The sequence below is a fragment of the Bos taurus genome, chromosome 4 (assembly GCF_002263795.3).
Source record: "Bos taurus isolate L1 Dominette 01449 registration number 42190680 breed Hereford chromosome 4, ARS-UCD2.0, whole genome shotgun sequence".
Classification (NCBI taxonomy): domain Eukaryota; kingdom Metazoa; phylum Chordata; class Mammalia; order Artiodactyla; family Bovidae; genus Bos; species Bos taurus.
In genome coordinates, this window is record NC_037331.1 from 72,738,739 (window position 1) to 72,759,480 (window position 20,742).

General features: G+C 35.8%; 1 long non-coding RNA gene across 2 annotated transcripts in view; it reads left to right on the top strand.

The window, feature by feature from the left end:
- LOC112446399 (uncharacterized) overlaps positions 1 to 20,742 on the top strand; it is a 376,379-nt gene that overhangs the window by 281,027 nt on the left and 74,610 nt on the right. Inside the window, exon 5 of one of the 2 annotated variants that reach the window (XR_009494251.1) lies at positions 13,773 to 13,886. The exons of the other annotated variant lie outside the window; for it this stretch is intronic. This is a non-coding gene — a long non-coding RNA (uncharacterized lncRNA). The remainder of the gene's footprint in view (positions 1 to 13,772; positions 13,887 to 20,742) is intronic. 2 annotated transcript variants of the gene reach the window in all.

Below are 20,742 nucleotides of genomic sequence, written 5' to 3' on the forward strand. Positions count from 1 at the left end.
TCTTATATTTTTACCTAACAGAGAAACGCATTGAAGATAGGCTAATTTACAGTTCAAAAGAAACTAATAGCAACAGTTGCTTTGGCACAAAAACTAAATTTAATTTCCTGAATTAATTTATTTTGGAATTAGCAAACTGGAACTGTAATTCTGACTTCTAAGAAATAATGCATGTAAATTACACAGAGGATCTTGTTCTGAACCTTGTGGCCAATGAAATAAAATAAAAAGAATGCAGTTTTGGAAAATGTGTTAAAGATGGTATTGTTGTCTAACTCTTTTTGCAAATCTCTTTTACCTTTAGGCTGAGGAGAATGTGCTTAATTTTGCAAGTGTGACTCTGATAGAACAAAATTGCCTTAGTATAGAGGTGACTGTTAAGGGCACGCAACTACTAAAGCACTGAAAAGTGAAAGCTAGTCACTCAGTCATGTCTGACTCTTTGCATTCCCATGAACTGTAGCCTGCCAATCTCTGTCCATGGAAGTCTCCAGGCAAGAATGCTACAGTGGGTTGCCAATTCCTTCTCCAGGGAGTCTTCCCCACCCAGGGATTGAATCTGGGTTTCCCACACTGCAAGCAGACTCTTTACAGTTTGAGCCACGAGGAAGGCCCAGGGAAGCACTAACTAGTTCTAAATGCAAAGCATTTGTATCATCTATGAAGTTGTGGGATAATTTCCATACTAGTCTAGTAAACATTTTACATGACTCACCATACTTTAAAACTTATAAGTGATTTTTATTGTTAAACTATATACAGTTTATTCCTAATTTGTCGGAAAGTTTGTGGCAAGTTTTAAAGTCAGGTGTTTGGAGTTCAGTATAGAATTTTCTATAGAAATTACATTATACATGATGGTTAAATCTTTAGGCTAATTCATCATGTGTCAGAGAGATCTGTGGAATTCAACATGGTATCAAAGAAATCTAGCTATGATCTTAAGGGCAATGATTTAGAGTTTTGACCTTCAGTTCTGAAATATATTTGCTCCCTTCAGTAAGGCCCTGCATTGCCTTTGTGTTCGCTTTTCCCTTTGAAACACAAGAGAATGAGATGGCAAGGTGGCTGAAGATGCATTCAAAGAAAATAATTGAGAGACAATAATAGAAGATACAAAATGGAAGAGGAAGAAAATATTTTTGGAGGTAGATTACCCAAATAACTAAGTATTGTTTAGGTAATGGCAGCTTGTCTTCTATTCTCTCTGTTGTTTATGGCATGTAAAGTTTCAGACTATTGGGACAGGAAAAATTGTGGTAGCTACTAGACAAATACAGCTATTTAAATTAAGTTAATTAAAATTAAATGTAATTAAAATCCATTTCCTCAGTTGTGCTGGCCATATTTCAAATACTCAATAGCTGCATGAGTTTTATGACTGCCATTCTGGGACAGCAGAGATACAGAATATTTCAACCATCATAGACAGTTCTACTCGACAGAGCTGCTCTAAAGGAGGGATTGACAAACTTTTTCCAGAGGGCTGTAGAGTCAATATTCTAGGCTCAGTGGCCCTGCAAGGTCTATGTCTTATATTTTTATAACCTTTTAAAAATATAAAAAACATTCTTTGCTCATGGATTGTACAATAATTGGCTTCAGACTGAACACAGTTGGTTTCTCCCATTCTAGAGCATCTCATTCCTTTCTTCTGATAAATGCAGGTTAGGAGATCAGAAATAGGTTCACAGTAAAAAGTTTTGCTCTGTCTAAGATGGGTACTTATGCTTCAGGTTGAAGCTTAAGCAAGAAATTTTTCCTCTGCTAAGGAACATGATTTGGTCTGTAGTTTCTATGCTGTGCCCAGATAAGCCAGATCGTATCCTTCATTTCAGTGATTCTGGATGATGGAACTTGAAAAAATTTATTACAATATCATAATTTATTTGCTCTGGAAGCATCAATCTTTGCATACTTGGCAATTTTATATCAATAAAATAATAAAAATATGTATTGATGAAAATGTTTCTATGCTCTGATGCAATCTCATTGTAATTAGTCTAAAATTTTTTTCTAAATGTTTAATGTGGTAAAGTAGAATCTCATAGAGTATTTAGTATCTTTAAAATAAATATTTTTTTATACTTGCAGTTTGTGTAAATGATTGAAGTTTGTGTAAATATTTGTATCATGAAAATATGAACATCTGTTATTTTTTATTATTAAATTTCAAAATATTTTATTTTATATTTCTTCTTTAGTCATCGCCATTTGTAAAAGTAACCTTAGGTTTTAAATCTTTACTTGCTTTAAAAACATAAAAGTAAAATTTAAGAGTATTATTTAAAATATTTATGTCTGCAATTTAACAAGATTGTTGAATATCAACTATGTGCCAAATATTATGCTAAGCACTGGGGGTAAAAATCAATTATGTAATTCCTGATCTCAAGGAACTCAGATGTAGCAGGAAGGCAGGCACAAAAATCTGTAAAGCAGTATATGAAGTGCAATATAAGTTATTTAAGAAAAAAATGTGGAAGACAGGAGCAAAGAACTGTACCAGAGTAATATCTATAAAATCTTTAGAAGGGACGAGGCATCTCTTTAGGGCTTTTTGGATTTATGGATGAATGAGATATTTTAGAAATGAGAGAGCGAGCCAAGTCCTGCTGTATGAAACAAATAAAATGCATATATGCATCGCACACACATACACACACTTGGAATAAGTACTCAGAGAAAGGAGAGTATAATTTTGCTTGAGTAGCAATTGTGAATGTAGGATGGTAAGATATGTGTCTAGATTTGTGGTTAATCTGTGTGACTTACTAAAATTACTGAATGCTATAATAAAATAGGCAGTGAGATGAATTTAAGCATAGCCTTGGCTTTATTTAGAAATTTGATTCTGGTGGCAGGGTATAAAAATGATTGGATCGAAAAATTAAGGTAGGATGATGCCATAGGAAGCTCTTTCAATAGATAAGGTAAATAGTATGCTGCTGCTGCTTCTAAGTCGCGTCAGTCATGTCCGACTCTGTGCGACACCATAGACGGCAGCCCACCAGGCTCCTCCGTCCCTGGGATTTTCCAGGCAAGAACACTGGAGTGGGTTGCCATTTCCTTCTGCAGTGCATGAAAGTGAAAAATGAAAGTGAAGTCGCTCAGTCATGTCCGACTCCTCGTGACCCCATGGTGTAGCTCATCAGGCTCCCCCGTTTATGGGATTTCCCAGGCAAGAGTACTGGAGTGGGTTGCCATAAACATAAAATTAAACAAGTAATATGACAATACAAGGGACTCTTAGAATTTTAAAGTAGTTGGGAATAAATTTGGGCAGAATTTGATCATTTGATGTGGGGTAAGGAAGAAGTTAAAAAAATGAAACCACATTTTATAGCTTGCTATCCAAGCCAGCTTTGAAACTCTTAAAGGAGATGAATAACGTGGAAGAGAATAGGTTTTAAAAATGGAAATAGAGATTTTAGTTTGAAAAGATTAATTGTGAAGAACCAATGTATCATACAGCTAGAAATGTATAACAGTAGTATAGTTATTGGTATAGAAAAAAGAATTCAACAGTCATATGCTATCACCTAATCAACACATTATATGTTTGTAAAGTGTTAAGTGTTGTATTAAATGTTTAGCATTCACTGCACAATTTATTCACAAAAACTTTGTGGGGAGTATTGTTATTATCACTCATTTTAGAAATGAGACAACTTTGCTTTTTCTACCAGCAGTATCTTTTGTCCTCTTATATAATTCAGAAAAGTGAGACAATATGTTTGAAAACATCTAACAATGCCTGGTTCACGGTTGAACCTCAACCAATTTAGATATAGTAGAAGAGCATGAGTTCTGCAATCAGACTATGGTTTCAAAATGCCAAAACTGAACAAAGATATTATAAGAGAGGAAACTATAGACCAATATCTCCTATGAGCTTAACATGTCAACACCCCTAACAAAATGTTAGCAAATCAAATCCAGCAATGTGGAAAAGAATTATACATCATGACTGAGTAGATTTATCTGGAGTAGGCAAAGTGAAAGTGAAAGTGAAGTCGCTGAGTCGTGTCCGACTCTTTGTGATCCCATGTACCCTAGCCCACCAGGCTCCTCCGTCCATGGTATTGTCCAGGCAAGAATACTGGAGTGGGTTGCCATTTCCTTCGCCAGGGGATCTTCCCGACCCAGGGATCGAACTTAGGTCTCCTGCATTATAGGCAGACGCTTTAACCTCTGAGCCACCAAGGAAGCCCCGGGTTAGGCAAGGTTGGTTCAAAATTCCAAAATCAATGGCTACAACTTATTACATGTCTATGTGCTTAGTAGCTCAGTCATGTCTGACTTCCTCTATCCAGGAGATTTTCCAGGTAAGAATACTGGAGTGGGATGCCATTTCTTCCTCCAGGGGATCTTTCCAACCAAGAAATCAAACATGTGTTGCTGCATTTCCTGCATTGGCAGGCGGATTCTTTACCACTGAGCAATCTAGGAAGCCCTTACATAACTCATCACATTGACAGGTTAACAGAGGAAAAACATAATCAATAGATGTATAAACTGCATTCAAAAGAAGTCTAACACCTATTCATGACAAAAAACAGCAAGTGAGGAAGATAGGTAAACAAAATCTGCAGAAAACCCTACACCTAACATTATATTTACATGATGAGAAAGTAGAAACCTCCCTAAGATCAGGAACATAGCAAGAATGTCCCTTCTCACTACTCCATCAAGTTTGTAGTGAAAGTCCTAGTTAATGCAATACGACAAGAAAAGGAACTAAAAATTAGACAAAATGGAAGGAAACAGTAATGTTCTCTTTGTTTATAGATGACATTTTTATATAGAAATACCAAAGAACCAAGAAAACCATTCCAGAAACTAATAAGAAAATATAGCAATGTTGCAAGATGCAGCAATAATTATTTTAATATTAAAATATCAGTTGTTTTCTATATAACAGCAGTGAACAATTGTATTTTAAATTAAAAAGATAATGCTACTTGTATGGAAATAAAAACAAAACATCGTTTGTGTTTCAAAAAATGAAATATTTAAGTATAATCTAACATGATAGATCTGCCTGAGAAAACCTAGAAAACTTTGATGAGGGAAATCTAATAAGATATGAGTAAATGGAAAGATATTCTGTGTTCATGCATAGGAAGATTTAAGTTGTTAAGATGTCAATTCTTCTTAACTTTATTTATAGACTCAGTGCAATGCCAATTAAAAATCCCAGCAAATTATTCTGTGAATACTGTCAAACTGATTTGCAAAAGATCCAAATTAGCAAAACAGTATTGAAGAAGGAAGCTGAAAGACTGGCACTATCTGACTTATTATATTTACTACAGAACTAAACAAGAGTGTATGGTAACGGTAAAACAGTAGACAAATAGATCAATGGAACAGAATTACAGCCTAGAAATAGACTCACAAAAATTAGTCAGCTGATATTTGACAAAAAACTAAGACAATTAAAAAAAAGTTACCACCAAGTCATGACAAAAACTCAATAGAGAAATGATTAACTTTTCAAGAAATGGCCCTGAACTACTGGATATCCACATGCAAAAATTAGTAAGTTAAATAATCCTACACTTTTGGGACTTCCCTTGCAATCCAGTGGGTAAGACACCGCACTCCCAGTGCAGGAAGCTGGGTTCTATCCTTGGTCATGGAACTCGTTCTCATATGCTGCAACTAAGAGTTCTCTTGCTGCAATGAAGATTGAAGACCCTGCACGCCACACCTAAAACCCAGTGCTGTCAAATAAATAAATTAATAACATTTAAAAAATAATCTTACACTTTTGCAGAAGTTTACTAAAAGTAGCTCATAGACCTACCTGTAAAACACAAAACTATACAACTTTGAGAAGATAACAAAGGAGAAAATCTAGGTGACCTTGGATTTAGTGATGACTTCTTATATACAAACAAAAATCATGACCTAAGAAAGAAAAAAATGATAAGTTCAACTTCATTAAAGTTACACGCTTTTGCTCTATGAAAGTCACTGTTAAGACAATTAAAATACAAGGCATAGACTTGGAGAAAATCTTTGCAACACACGCATCATTTGATAATAGAGTATTGTCTCCAAATATACAAGAAACACTTAAAACTCAATAATAAAACAAATACCCAATTTAAAAATGGGAAAAATATGAACAGATAACTCCATGAAAAAATATGTAGATAACAAGTAAGCATATAAAATACGTTCAACATCCTATATCATCAGTTCAGATCAGTCACTCAGTTGTGTCCAACTCTTTGCGACCCCATGAACTGCGGCACACCAGGCCTCCCTGTCTATCACCAACTCCTGGAGTCTACCTGAACCCATGTCCATCGAGTCGATGATGCCATCCAACCATCTTATCCTCTCTCGTCCCCTTCTCCTCCTGCCCTCAATCTTTCCCAGCACCAGGGTCTTTCCAAATGAGTTGGCTCTTAGCATGAGGTGGCCAAATTACTGGAGTTTCAGCTTCAACATCAGTCCTTCCAATGAACACCCTTTAGAATAGTCGGTTGGATCTCGTTGCAGTCCAAGGGACTCTCAAGAGACTTCTCCAACACCACAGTTCAAAAGCATCAATTCTTTGGCTCTCAGCTTTTTTTATAGTCCAACTCTCACATCCATACATGACCACTGGAAAAACCATAGCCTTGACTAGACGGACCTTTGTTGGCAAAGTCATGTCTCTGCTTTTTAATATGCTGTCTAGGTTGGTCATAACTTTCCTTCCAAGGAGTAAGTATCTCTTAATTTCATGGCTGCAGTTACTATCTGCAGTGATTTTGGAGCCCAGAAAAATAAAGTCAGCCACTGTTTCCCCATCTATATCCCATGAAGTGATGGGACCAGATGCCACGATCTTAGTTTTCTGAATGTTGAGCTTCAAGCCAACTTTTTCAGTCTCCTCTTTCACTTTCATCAAGGGGCTCTTAATTCTTCTTCACTTTCTGCCATATGGGTGGTGTCATCTGCATATCTGAGGTTATTGATATTTCTCCCAGCAATCTTGATTCCAGCTTGTGCTTCCTCCAGCCCAGCGTTTCTCATGATGTAATCTGCATGTAGGTTAAATAAGCAGGGTGACAATATACAGCCTTGACGTACTCCTTTTCCTATTTGGAACCAGTCTGTTGTTCCATGTCCAGTTCTAACTGTTGCTTTCTGACCTGCATATAGGTTTCTCAAGAGGCAGATCAGGTGCTCTGGTATGCCCATCTCTTTCAGAATTTTCCACAGTTTATTGTAATCCACACAGTCAAAGGCTTTGGAATAGTCAATAAAGCAGAAATAGATTTTTTTCTGGAACTCTTGCTTTTTTCGATGATCCATCAGATGTTGGCAATTTGATCTCTGGTTCCTCTGCCTTTTCTAAACTGAACTGAACCACTGTACACCAATTCGAATTACTAAACTCTAGGACACTGCCAACACTAAATGCTCATGAGGATGTGAAACAACAGAAACTCTGATTTATTGCTGTGGCAATGCAAAAATCGTACAAAGGTTATGCAAGACCGTTTGGTATTAAAAAAAAAAAAAAAGCTTAGCCTAGTCTTAAAATATGCTCCAGCAATTGCCCTTATTGTAGATTGATTTGCATTGCCCAAGAAAGATACATTGAAATCTTAACTCTTGGTACTTCAGGATGTGATCTTGTTTCAAAACAGAGTCTTTTAGAAAAGTTGTTAAGTTAAAAATGAGTTTCTTGAATGAGCCCAAATCCAGCATGACTGGTGTCCTTATAAAATGGGGAAAGAGAACACAGAGAGACACATCACTGTCAAAATGAAATGATGACACGGAGGAAAACACCACATGCAGAAGGCAGAGATTGGAGTAAATCTTTCCAGGAACCCCAAAGATTGCCAGCACCTCACCTAGGAGAGCAGAATGGAACAGATTCTTCCTTACAGCTGTCAGAAGGAACCCACCCTGTTATCTTCGTTTCAGACTTCTAGCCTCTAGAACTGTGATAAATTTCTGTTGTTCGTAGGGACTGTTTGTGGTACTTTGTTTCAGCAGCCCTAGGAAACTAATACAGAACTTCTGGGTAATTACTCAGATGAATCAAAAATTTATGTCCACTCAAAAATCTGTATATGAATGTTTGAATTGAAAGTCGCTCAGTCGTGTCTGGCTCCTTGTGACCCCATGGACATACAGTCCAAGGAATTCTCCAGGCCAGAATACTGGAGTGGGTAGCCTATCCCTTCTCCAGTGGATCTTCCCAACCCAGGAATCAAACCAGGGTCTCCTGCATTGTAGGTATATTCTTTACCATTTGAGCTATCAGGGAAGCCCTCATATGAATGTTTATAGCAGCTCTATCCATGGTCTCCAAAATTTGGGAGCATCCAAGATGTACTTCAGTAGGTGAATGAAAAACTTTGATGCATCCAAGCAAAGGACTATTTTTCAGTGATTAAAAAAACGAGCTATCAAACCATGAAGACACATGGAAGAACTTTAAATGCAGAGTTGCTAAGTGAAAGAAAACAGTTTGAAAAGACTGCATTCTGTATGATTCCAAAGATATGACATTCTGGAAAAGGCACAACTATAGATACAGTAAATGATCAGTGGTTGCTAGGGATCTGGCAAGAGGGAAAAAGGATGAAAATGTGGAGTACAGGTTATTTTTAGGGAAGTGAAACTATTGTCTGATACTGTTACAGAAATATATGACTTTATCCATTTGTCCCCATGAAATGATAGAACACAAACAGTGAACCCTATGTAAGCTATGATTTTATTAATGTAAATGTATCATTATCTAACAAATGTGCCATAATAGCAAGGTGTTAATAATAGGGAAAACTATGCAGGATGGTTGTGAGAAAGTATGTGGGAGTTCCCTATACTTTCTGCTCAATTTCCTGTAGACCTTAAACTACTCTAAAAATTGGTTTATTCATTAAGAAAAATGCACTTTAACCTTTAGTAGTTGTGAGGTCTGTGCCTCAGTTTTCTCTTCTGCCAAAAAGGACTAATAACAGAACTACTTTATAGAGTTGTGAAAATTAAATGTGATAAGACATGTAAATCACTTAGCATAGTACCTTGTGTGTAGCAGGTAGTCAAGCGTGTTCTGTCTATTTAAAGAGATGTTGGAGTTTCATAAATATCACATATTTGCATTTGTTTTTGAAGTGGAAAATTTTGACATAGCTGGACACTAGCCTGTTAGAAATTTAATATATACATCGGCATAGAGCTTAATTTCATTACGTTTCTGATTTGTGACTGGTACATAGTGTTGAGACAATCATCTTAAATGAGAGAATCTTCTGGTAATATGTGTTTTCCAATGAGGGCTAAAGAACTTATGCAGCTTCTTGGCTTTATGCAGCAGATGCAAACATTGCATGAAATTTACTAAATGGAGTTACTGTAACAGATACCTGTGGATGCATCTTAAATGCATCATCCCTAGTGCTCTATTAACACAATCCTTCAGACAAATAAAAAATTAGAACAATGTTAGTGCACATATGAGATCCTTAGGGACATTTAATAATGACTTATTTCTTCTTATTTTATTAAAAAATTGCTTTTATTAGCAGGTGAGGTTGAAAATCAGCTTTATGTTGTCTAACTCAATTTTTAATCTCCAGCAACATAAAGCTTACAGACTGGTAGCAGTATTTGTAAATTAAATATTGCTTTAATCTTCAGTGGCAAAGATTTATGAAATATTGCTTTAAATTTGTGCTTCATGTAATAAAGCAAATTGAATTTATTTTATAGACAAAAGCAACTTGAAGAAACCCATAGATTACTTTGGCCACTGAAGAGTATAAATTATGTCTAACTAAATTTTGTCAGTACTGTGTGTTGAGCTATTTAGATAAAACATGTTTTTGACATTTATTGCAAAATGATACCTTTTCTAGACTCCTGCATTCTCTGGAGTATGGAATGAATCATTAAGGGAATTAGTAATCTCTCTGTTGACATGAACCACATTATACAAGATGTAAAAATTTAAGTGTATTTTTCTAAGTAAATTATTGTGACAAGTTATCCAAACCTATTATGATGAATTTGAGGCATGCCAAAACATTATACAACCCACATGTGTAATTTCTAGGCAAATTCACTGCCATTATTTAGGATTTTTAATGTATATTTATTCCCACAGGGTGTAATCCCACAAAGAGGCAAGGTAAGTAAATCATTGTGATGGCAGTACCTGCTTGTTTGAAGTAAAAGCATTCTTACAGAGTGTGAGGCTTTCTAGTGGACACCCCACCACCTATGTTGGCCAGTGTTTTATTCTCTAGAAACAGCATAAAGACAACCTCTATGAACAAAGCTTTGCACTAGAAAGAAAAAAAAAAAAATATATATATATATATATATATTTTTTTTTTTTAAGACTCCAAGGAACAAAACATTTAATGGGCAAAAAATATATGTATATGATGTATATGTGTGTAAACATTAAAACATAGACTACCAACCATAGGGCTCAACAACTGAGGGGGAATGAAAGATAAAGCATGGTTAGATGATTAAAAAAAAAAAACACTATAACTGGATCCAGAAAAACTACTATTTGGTAATATTTATAATCAAATTAGTGTTAACACTACAATTTATCTGTATGGCAAATGCCACTGAACAGCATTTCAACTCAATAATTTAATTATGAATTATATTGACTGTCATTAATTTGGAAGGAGATAACGAGCCTTTGGTTCACAGTTGTTCATCCTTTTCTTGCAAAAAATATTTGTCTAAACAGACCTAACCCAAAACCTGCAACCTATATTTGTTATTGTTATATTGCAACCTATATTTGTTATTTATATCAAACTCTGGTGGCCCTGACAGGCATAGTAGGTAGCCCTCTCTCCTCCCATTATATGCTGCTCCACACAAAGAAAGAACCACTTTGGTGATTCTTCAGTGGGCTTCTTTGTATATTAAAGTTGACATATTTCATATTTGGAGATGCTCTTTCAACCCTTTTACTGAGTGAACTTCAGATTTTGCAAGGAACTCAAAATAACACAAGGGTCTGTAACAGATAGAGATTTCAGGATAACCTATTTTAAATCCAATAGATCCACTTGCAAAGGCTAAAAAGGTTGCTGCATGGAGCCTCTGCTTCATCCCAAAGAGAAGATAATGCAGACTCCTAGGGTTTTGCAGTAAGCTTCTCCTGTGTGCTGTGTTCTGTAGCCTATTGTTGTTGTTTAGTCACTAAGTTGTGTCTGATTCTTTCGTGACCCCCATGGACTGTAGCCCACCAGTCTCCTCTGTCCATAGGATTTTCAAGGCAGGAATATTGGAATGGGTTGCCATTTCCTTCTCTAGTCTGTGGCCTATACGGAGCATGATAAAAAAATTCCATACCAGAAATAGACTGTTGTATTTCTGATTCAGTGAAGAGGGTTTTATTTGGATGATAACCTGGGTATTACAGTGGAAAACATAAAAATATTCCTAAAATAGAACAATATCCCTAAAGCTGGAACTATATTATGGTATAATCTACAGTTGCATAGGCACTGCTTCTGCAAATCAGAGCCCCTGGCCACCCTTTTGAACTAATCATTTAATGACCTTAATCTCATAGGGAGAGGCTGTAGTTTTTAAATCCCTTTTGTCTTCATTTCTGGGAAGTTCTGAGCCCTCTCCTTGTAAGTATTAATTAGTTCAATTCCATACACTTTTTTGTCAATTGAAAGAAGCCCCCATCCCTACCTATCAGTACTTTATTTTGTTAATCTATTTTATTTTTAATCTATTTCATATAAATTATAATTGGGAACACCATCATCTTTTTTAGCTATTTTTTTAAATTCTATAAGCTATTATGCATAGCCTTGTAAGAGGAAGATTCCTTATAAGAATCTATCTAGTGACTATGTTAGGTTGTTTGGTACCCTTGAATGTTACCTGTTTTTCTGGGAGGAGGTGTAGTTACCCAAGCCATGCATTTAAGGCATTTTCTATATTCATTTCTTTTTACACAGAATAACTAGCACCCTAGAAACACTATCCTGTCTTGGACTAATACACTTATATTCAGAGGAAAGTGAAAGATGAAAGAATAAGAGCATTATTCCTCCTGAATAGTTTAGCAAGTTGTAACACTTTGCCTGCTCCTCTTCATGGAGCCTGCTTATTTCTGGCAATCTCCCTTAAAGACCATTAATGACAATGAAAGAATATTCTCCTTGGTCTCTGGTTCATGATACAGTCAACACAGGAGATAAGTGGCAATTAGTCACCTGCAATTTGGATCTTTGTCATTGTTGAATCTTACCACTTCCGGAAAAGTACTTTTTTTAAAAATTATTTTTTTAAAATTTAAACCTTTTATTTTGTATTGGAGTATAGCTGATTAACAATGTTGAGATAGTTTCAGGTAAACAGTAAAGAGACTCAGCCATACATATACATGTATCCATTTTCCCTCCAAACTCCCTTCCCATCCAGGCTGCCACGTAACACTGAGCAGAGTTCCATGTGCTATAAAGTAGGTCCTTGTTGCTTATCCAGTTTAAATATAGCAATGTACACATGTCTATCCCAAACTTCCTACCTCTCCCTTCCTGCTAGCAACCATAAGTTTGTTCTCTATGTCTGTGAGCTTGTTTCTGTTTCCTAAGTAAGTCCATTGTTTAATTTCTTTTTAGATTTCACATATAAAGGTTATCATACATTTCTCCTTCACTGTCTGACTTACTTCTCTCACTATGACAATCTATAGATCCATCCATGTTGCTACAAGTTACATTATTTCATTTTTTTATGGCTGAGTAATATTCCATTGTACGTGTGTGTGTGTGTGTGTGTGTGTATACACCACATCTCCACATCTTCATTCATCCTTCTGTTGATGCACATGTAGGTTGCTTCCATGGCTTGGCTATTGTAAATAGTGCTGCAGTAAACCAGTGGCACAGTGGTAAAGAATCTGCCTGTCAATGCAGGAGACACAAGAGACACGAGTTTGATCCCTGGGTTGGGAAAATCCCCTGGAGAAGGATATGGCTACCCAGTGTAGTATTCTTGCCTGGAAAATTCCATGGGCAGAGGAGCCTGGCGGGCCGCAGTCCATGGGATCACAAAGAATCAGACACAACTAAGCGACTAAGCACAACACATGCTGCAATGAGCATTGGGGTGCATGTATCCTTTCAGAGTATATTTTTCTCCAGAGATACGCCTAAGGAATGTGATTGCAGGGTCATATGGTAGCTCTATTTTCAGGGTTTTTTTTTTTAATTTTATTTTTAAACTTTACATAATTGTATTAGTTTTGCCAAATATCAAAATGAATCTGCCACAGGTATGGTTTTAAGGAACTTTCACACTGTTCTCCATTGTGGCTATACCAATTTACATTCCCACCAATGGTATAGGAGGGTTCCCTTCTCTCCACACCCTCTCTCGCATTTTCTGTTGGTGTAAGGTGATATCTCAATGTAGTTTTGATTTGTATTTCTCTAATAATTAGTGATATTGAACATCTTTTCATGCGCCTCTTGGCCATCTGTATGTCTTCCTTGGAGAAATATCTGTTTAGGTATTCTACCCATTTATTGATTGGCCTGTTTTTTTTTTTTTTTTTTTTAATGCTGTTAAGCCTCATGTGCTGTTTGTAAATTGTGGAGACTAATCCCTTGCCAGGCACATAATTTGAAAATATTTTCTCCCAATTTGTGTTTTTGTTTTGTTTTGTTTATTGTTTTCTTTGTTGTGGAAAAGCTTTTGAGTTTAAGTAGGTTCTATTGTTTATTTTTGTTTTTTTTTCCATTACTCTACAGTCATCAAAAATGTATGGTACTGGCACAAACATAGAAATATAGATCAGTGGAACAGGATAGAAGACCGAGAAACGAATCCATGCACCTATGGTCAGTTAATATGTGGCAAAGGAGGTAAGATTATACAATGTTGGAAAGACAGTCTCTTCAACAAGTGGTGCTTGGAAAACCGGACAGCTACATGTTAAAAAAAATGAAATTAGATCATTACTTGATGCCATCCACAAAAATAAGCTGTAAGTGATTCAAAGACCTAAATGTGAGATCAGACATGGTAAAACTCCTAGAGGAAAACATAGGCAGAACACTCTCTGACATAGATTGCAGCAATATTCTGTTTTCAATCCAGACTACTTTCTTAACCTTTCATTGATATGCTTTTGATCTTTAATTACTAGGCTCCCTTTGAAGGTTATCATGGGTTTAGCTCTCTGCACCAAATTGTCAAACAAGTGAGAACAATTAACCCAATAATACACACATCAGGCATGGAATGATATTTCTAAAGAGAAATTTCTAATATAGGAGAATTAATGGATTTGTAGTTTCCTCTGTAATGGTAATGGAGCAGCACATAGGAATATAAGGCATCTAGATACCATGATCCGGAGAAGGCCATGACACCCCACTCCAGTACTGTTGCCTGGAAAATCCCATGGACGGAGGAGCCTGGTAGGCTGCAGTCCATGGGGTCACAAAGAGTAGGACACGACTGAGTGACTTCACTTTCATTTTTCACTTTCATGCATTGGAGAAGGAAGTGGCAACCTACTCCAGTGTTCTTGCCTGGAGAATCCCAGGGATGGGGGAGCCTGGTGGGCTGCCATCTATGGGGTCGCACAGAGTCGGACACGACTGAAGCGACTTAGTAGCAATAGCAGCAGCAGCAGATACCATGATCAGAGATGGTCCCCTGGCTGAAGAACCATTGCATGACCTGGACCTTGGGCTGAGGATTGTAGTCACAGCTCTATTAATTGATAGAGTTTTGCTCATCAACCCTGCTCTGTCACAGTAATATTTTCCATTAGGAGAGCACAAAGATCAGAGACCCCATGATCAAAGACTGGGGTCCGTGCTTTACAGTTGTAAATATATGATATAACAAATCCCTGGCTTCCAACCCTAATCCACACCACCTCAGCTTTCTCACAGAATTAAATTCCTTACTGCTTGTCTGTACCTCTTTTCTATGGAGCAGTTTGAGTTTCCTATTAATCCTGATCTGCATTTACCCAACATGCTCAGGAAGACCAGGCTGCATGGAATCAGCCTTGGAAAAGTTAATTCTTCTTACCTCTCATTTAGAATCTCTGAAGGAAAATGCTGAGAAAAAACAATGTGATTTGAAAGAGACAATAGAGTAAACTTTAGAGATGACATATTCACATGTAGATGAACCCTTTGTAAAAAAAAAAATGGCAGCATGTTGAAACACTGCAAGTTTGTAGTTAATGGTGCAGCAGCGATGTGGAAGGTTTACACATTCCGCTCAATTTGAAAACCCTGAAACTGAAGTATTACGTTTTTCTTTTCAGAGAATCTCTTACATATAAAGTTTTGCCTGGAGTTCTGAAATCCACATTAAATAATGTTGTCAAAACGATGACTCTATTAAAATATAAGCTTCAGTATTCCAATTCTATCTTCAGCTTTATTTAAAGAAATAGGATTAGAACACCACACTCTACTGCTTAATACTAAAATATGCTGATTATAAAAAGAAAGAAATTTGTCAAGAGTTTGTAAATTAAAAGAACTGGTATCTGTGTATTTGTGGGTGGTGAATGCATCGGTGTGATTATCACGAGATATGATTGAAAGAGTTATTTCAGAAATGACTTACCTAATGAAAATTCTGTAACATTCAAATAAAATTACAGACAAGTACAAAGATTATATATGTATACTGAAAAGTCTTGTGGATTCACAGTCAAAATTCAGCTTTGGAAAAATGAAGTTTAAAGTACTTCCTAATAATATTTAATTTGGATTGGAATTTTTAAATTGTTAATCTAAAAACAATTTAGATTGTTGCTCCTGTGGAAGGAAAAAAAAGTAACTTTATCAACTCTGGAATAGTGCTATGTACTGTCCATTTTGATTTTAGTCTTACTGCGTCTGCTCATTTGGAAAATTATTCAATACTTAGGTGAGCATACTTCTTCCCAATCCACTTCAGTGAGATTGCTTTGTACTTTTGTGATGTTATGAGTGTGTGTTGAGTCGCTTCAGTCGTGTCCGACTCTTTGCAACCCCATGGACTATAGCCCACCAGGTCTCTCTGTTTATGGAGTTCTCCAGGCAAGAATACTGGAGTGAGTTGCCATGCCCTCCTCCAGATCTTCCCAATCCAGGAATTCTACCCATGTCCCGTATGTCTCCTGTATTAGCAGGCAGGGTCTTTACCACTAGCACCACCTGGGAAACCTCACACTTGTGACACACTTTGATTATTTTGTCACTGTCTGTATTCTCTCTTGGGATTTTCCCAACCTCCTAAACGATTTTTTAAAGTATATATCCATTTGGGTTCACTCTGCTGTATGCTGTGAAGTACTATGGGTTTTTCACAAATCCATGTGTGAAGCTACCATTACGGTACCATGCAGAAGAGTTTTACCACCTTAAAAATATCCTGTGTTCCATTTATTCATCCCTCCTCTCTTCCATTGAACCCGTGCAGTCATGATTATTTACCATCCCTGTTGTTTACCTTTCCCCAAACATCATATAAATGGAGTCATACAGTATGTAACCTTTCAGACTGGCTACTTTTACTAGAAATATTCAGCTAAAACTCATCCTTGTTATTTACATGGCTTGATGGTTCATTTATTTTAATTGCTGACTAATATTCTATACATTCCATTATATGTATGTACAATAATTTGCTTATTAATTCACCCATTGAAGAACATCTTGCTTGCTACTAATTTTTGACAACTATGAATAAAGCTGCTGTAAACAGTCTAGTGCAGGATTTTGTGTGGAATTAAGTATTGAGAACAGTAGGGTAAGTAACTAGGAGCACAACTGCTTGATCACATGGTAAGATTATGTTTGGTTTTGTAAGAAGCAGATAAATGATCTTTCAAAGTAGCTATGCACTTTTGCATTCCAACAGCAAGGAATGAGAGTTCTTATTGCTCTACATCTTTGACAATTTAGCATTGTCAAATGTATTTTAGCAAGTGTTAACGGTTGTTTAGTGCTATCTTGATATTTTAGTTTTAACTTTTATGATGACAAATGATATTTTTAAATATCTTTTTTATTGAGATGTATTTTTGGATCTTTTGCCTGTTTTTTAATTTGGTTGTTTGCTTTCTTATTGTTGAGTTTTAAGTGTTCTTTTTTATAATTTGTATATAAGTTTTTGAAATCAAATTGGTATTTTACAAATATTTTCTCTCAGTCTGTGGCTTACCTTTTCATTTTCTAATCAGTATCGGAAACTTTAGTTTTAACGAAATCCAAATTACTAGTTTCTTTCTTAATTGGATTGTGCTTTTGATATTTTACCTAAAAACTCATTACCAAATCCAAGGTAACAGATTCTTTCCCAAGTTTCTTCTAGAAGTTTTATAGTTTTGTTTGTTTGTTTTACATTTTGCTCTAAAATTCATTGTGAGTTAATTTTTGTGTAAGATGTAACGGCTATGTCAAGGGCATGTAAAAATTTAAAAATTTTGTTTATTTATGGATGTCCAATTGTTCTAGCATCATTTATTGAGAAAAAGACTATCCTTTCTCCATTGAATTACAGTTTTATTTCTGGGCTTTCTGTTTTGTTCCATTGATTTTCCTATTTGTTCTTTCTCCAATGACATGCTGTCTCAATTCCTAGAACTTTATATTAAATATTTAAATCAAGTAGTTTAAGTTCCTCAACTGCATTTTTCTTCAATATTGTGTTAGCGATTCTAGATCCTTTGCTTTTCCATAGAAGTTTTAGAATTAGTTTATGAGTATCTACATAGTAACCAACTAGAATTTTGATTGGGATTCAATTAAATATATAGATCAAGTTGGGAAAAACTTAGCTGTGTAAGTTATACCTATGATGCGCTCCCTTAATTGATACTAAATCTGCCAATCCATGAATATAGAATATTTTCCATCAATATGAATTTCCCTCAACTTCTTTCTTCAACATTTTTCTTTTAATTTTCTTTACAGATCATGTGCTATTCTATTAGATTGATAACAAAGTACTTCAGTTTTTGAATGTTATGGTAAATGGTGAAAAAGTGGAATTGTTAGATGCTCAGTCATGTCTGACTCTTTGCAACCCCATGGTAAATGGTATTGCTTATTAGACTTCAAATTCCAATTGTTACTGAAATACGGTAAAAGAATTGAATTTTGTTTGTTCACTTTGTATCATTAGGTTTTGCATTCTTGCTTCTTAGTTCCAGGAATTTTTGGTAGATTCTTAGGGATTGTATACATAAACAATCAAACTGATCTAATTTTTTAACTTCCTAAACTGTATAACTTGTACTTCTTTTTGTTGTTTTACTGGACAATCTAGGATTATTCAGCCTTTATCAAAATTACTGATATTTGGCTCTGCAGGCATCTGCTCTCAGTAAGCAGATCAAGTCTGTGTTTCTTGATACGCATATCTCGTCAGATATCAGGGTTTTAATTTGTCTTGTGATATGACATCATTTCTCTGATCGTCCAAAACAAGTCATTGATTTTCAGTGTGCCTAGCTTTCTTGTTGTTAACAATGGGAGTGACAATTTCCAATCACTTTGCATGTCAGAACTGATCCTGGAAATCTCTTTATCATTATTTTAAATATTTAATATGAAAAACTTCTATTGCAATTTAAATCCATTTTGAATTATCTCAAGACTTTCTAATATTTCATGTTTCACTGAAAAAGAAGAACTATTAAAGCTGAAGAATGATCATACTCTGAAATACAATGATAGGAAATAAAATGATCAGAAATCATGTTACTGGAAAAAAAATATTCATCAACGAAGCAGTAAAGCAATAAATACACTTCTGCATTTTGCTATCACGTGTGCAAAAATTTCTCATCAGTGTTGACTACAATACATTTGAAGACATCATCATTAAAATACATCAATCAGAAACTGTATGTAGACATTCCAAGCATAAAAAAAATTATGAACATGAAAACAATTCCAAGTTTCTCTCTTAAATTTGAATTTAAGATTTTCTTTGAAAGTTTTATATAAATTCAAAGTTTAACTTGTCTATTAATTATTTATCATTTATTTTTATTCTAATTATATAATACAAAGAACACCTAATGAATTTTTGTACCAAGTTCCTCCTACCTATTCTACAATCCATCCCAATTTGGTCCAGTGTGTAGTATAGGTATTATCATTTTCTCTGTGTGCCATGGAGTAAAATTGTTTGTGAAGGATGTAAGATGAAGGCTGTAAAATGAAGAATCAGGAGCAGAAACCAATGGTCATTATTTATTGCAGTATGCATAGATTCAGAAGTTCATAACTTCTTGTCATTCTGAAAAATGTCTTTCTGTAAGAGAAACTAGCATCAAGAAATAATTTTTCTGGGGTCAATAAAACAGGTCAGTTCATCAGTACTGAAACTGAACCTGGGAATGGTGTATTTTTTTTTTTAATTTTATTATATTTTTTAACTTTACAATATTGTATTGGTTTTGCCATATATCAAAATGAACATGCCACAGGTATATATGTGTTCCCCATCCTGAACCCTCCTCCCTCCTCCCTCCCCATACCATCCCTCTGGGTCGTCCCAGTGCACCAGCCCCAAGCATCCAGTATCATGCATCGAACCTGGACTAGCGACTCATTTCATATATGATATTGAATCATTGATATATGATATTGAATCATTTCATATATGATATTGAATCATATATCAATTCAATGCCATTCTCCCAAATCATCCAACCCTCTCCCTCTCCCACAGAGTCCAAAAGACTGTTCTATACATCAGTGTCTCTTTTGCTGTCTCATATACAGGGTTATTGTTACCATCTTTCTAAATTCCATATATATGAGTTAGTATACTGTATTGGTGTTTTTCTTTCTGGCTTACTTCACTCTGTATAATAGGCTCCAGTTTCATCCACCTCATTAGAACTGATTCAAATGTATTCTTTTTAATGGCTGAGTAATACTCCATTGTGTATATGTACCATAGCTTTCTTATCCATTTTTTAAATTGGGGTAAGAAAGTTATGGATTTTTGTGTTCCTGAGACCATCGTCTTCCTTTCCATTGTTTTATTTTGGTGGCTTGATGGAGGTATTTACGAAGAGAAACAAAGCTTCTGTCTAATGTCAATAGTGGGGCCATTATAAGATCTTGAGTAACCTTGAGACTATTTCCTGGGTTAGAAATTTTGAGATCTCTTCATTACACAGAAAATTGGATGTCCCATCCCCCTCTTTTGTTCAGTTCAGTCACTCAGTCGTGTCTGACTCTTTGCAACCCCATGGACTGCAGCATGCCAGGCCTCCCTGTCCTTCACCAACTCCTAGAGCTTGCTCAAACTCATGTCCATCTAGTTGTAATGCCATCCAACCATCTTACCCTCTGTCATGCCCTTCTCCTCCTGCCTTCAATCTTTCCCAGCATCAGGGTCTTTTCAAATGAGTCAGTTCTTCTCATCATGTGGCCAAAGTATTGGAGTTTCAACTTCAGTATCATCCTTCCAATAAATATTCAGGACTCATTTCCTTTAAGATTGACTGGTTTGATCTTTTTGCAGTCCAAGGGACACCCCTCCTTAGCTGTCCCATAAACATGGAAAGTAGTATGGAGCTCTGTTCCCTTTCAGCAGGTCCAGCTCTGCAGCCCAAGCTCACTTCTCTCTGTGGAGTAGCGGTGCAGGATCAGGGAATCCTTATGTTATGGTCTTCAGTTTTTGTTGGTGACTCTTACCAGACAATCATGTGTGTTGTTAGTGGTGTGTATTACTGGGCAT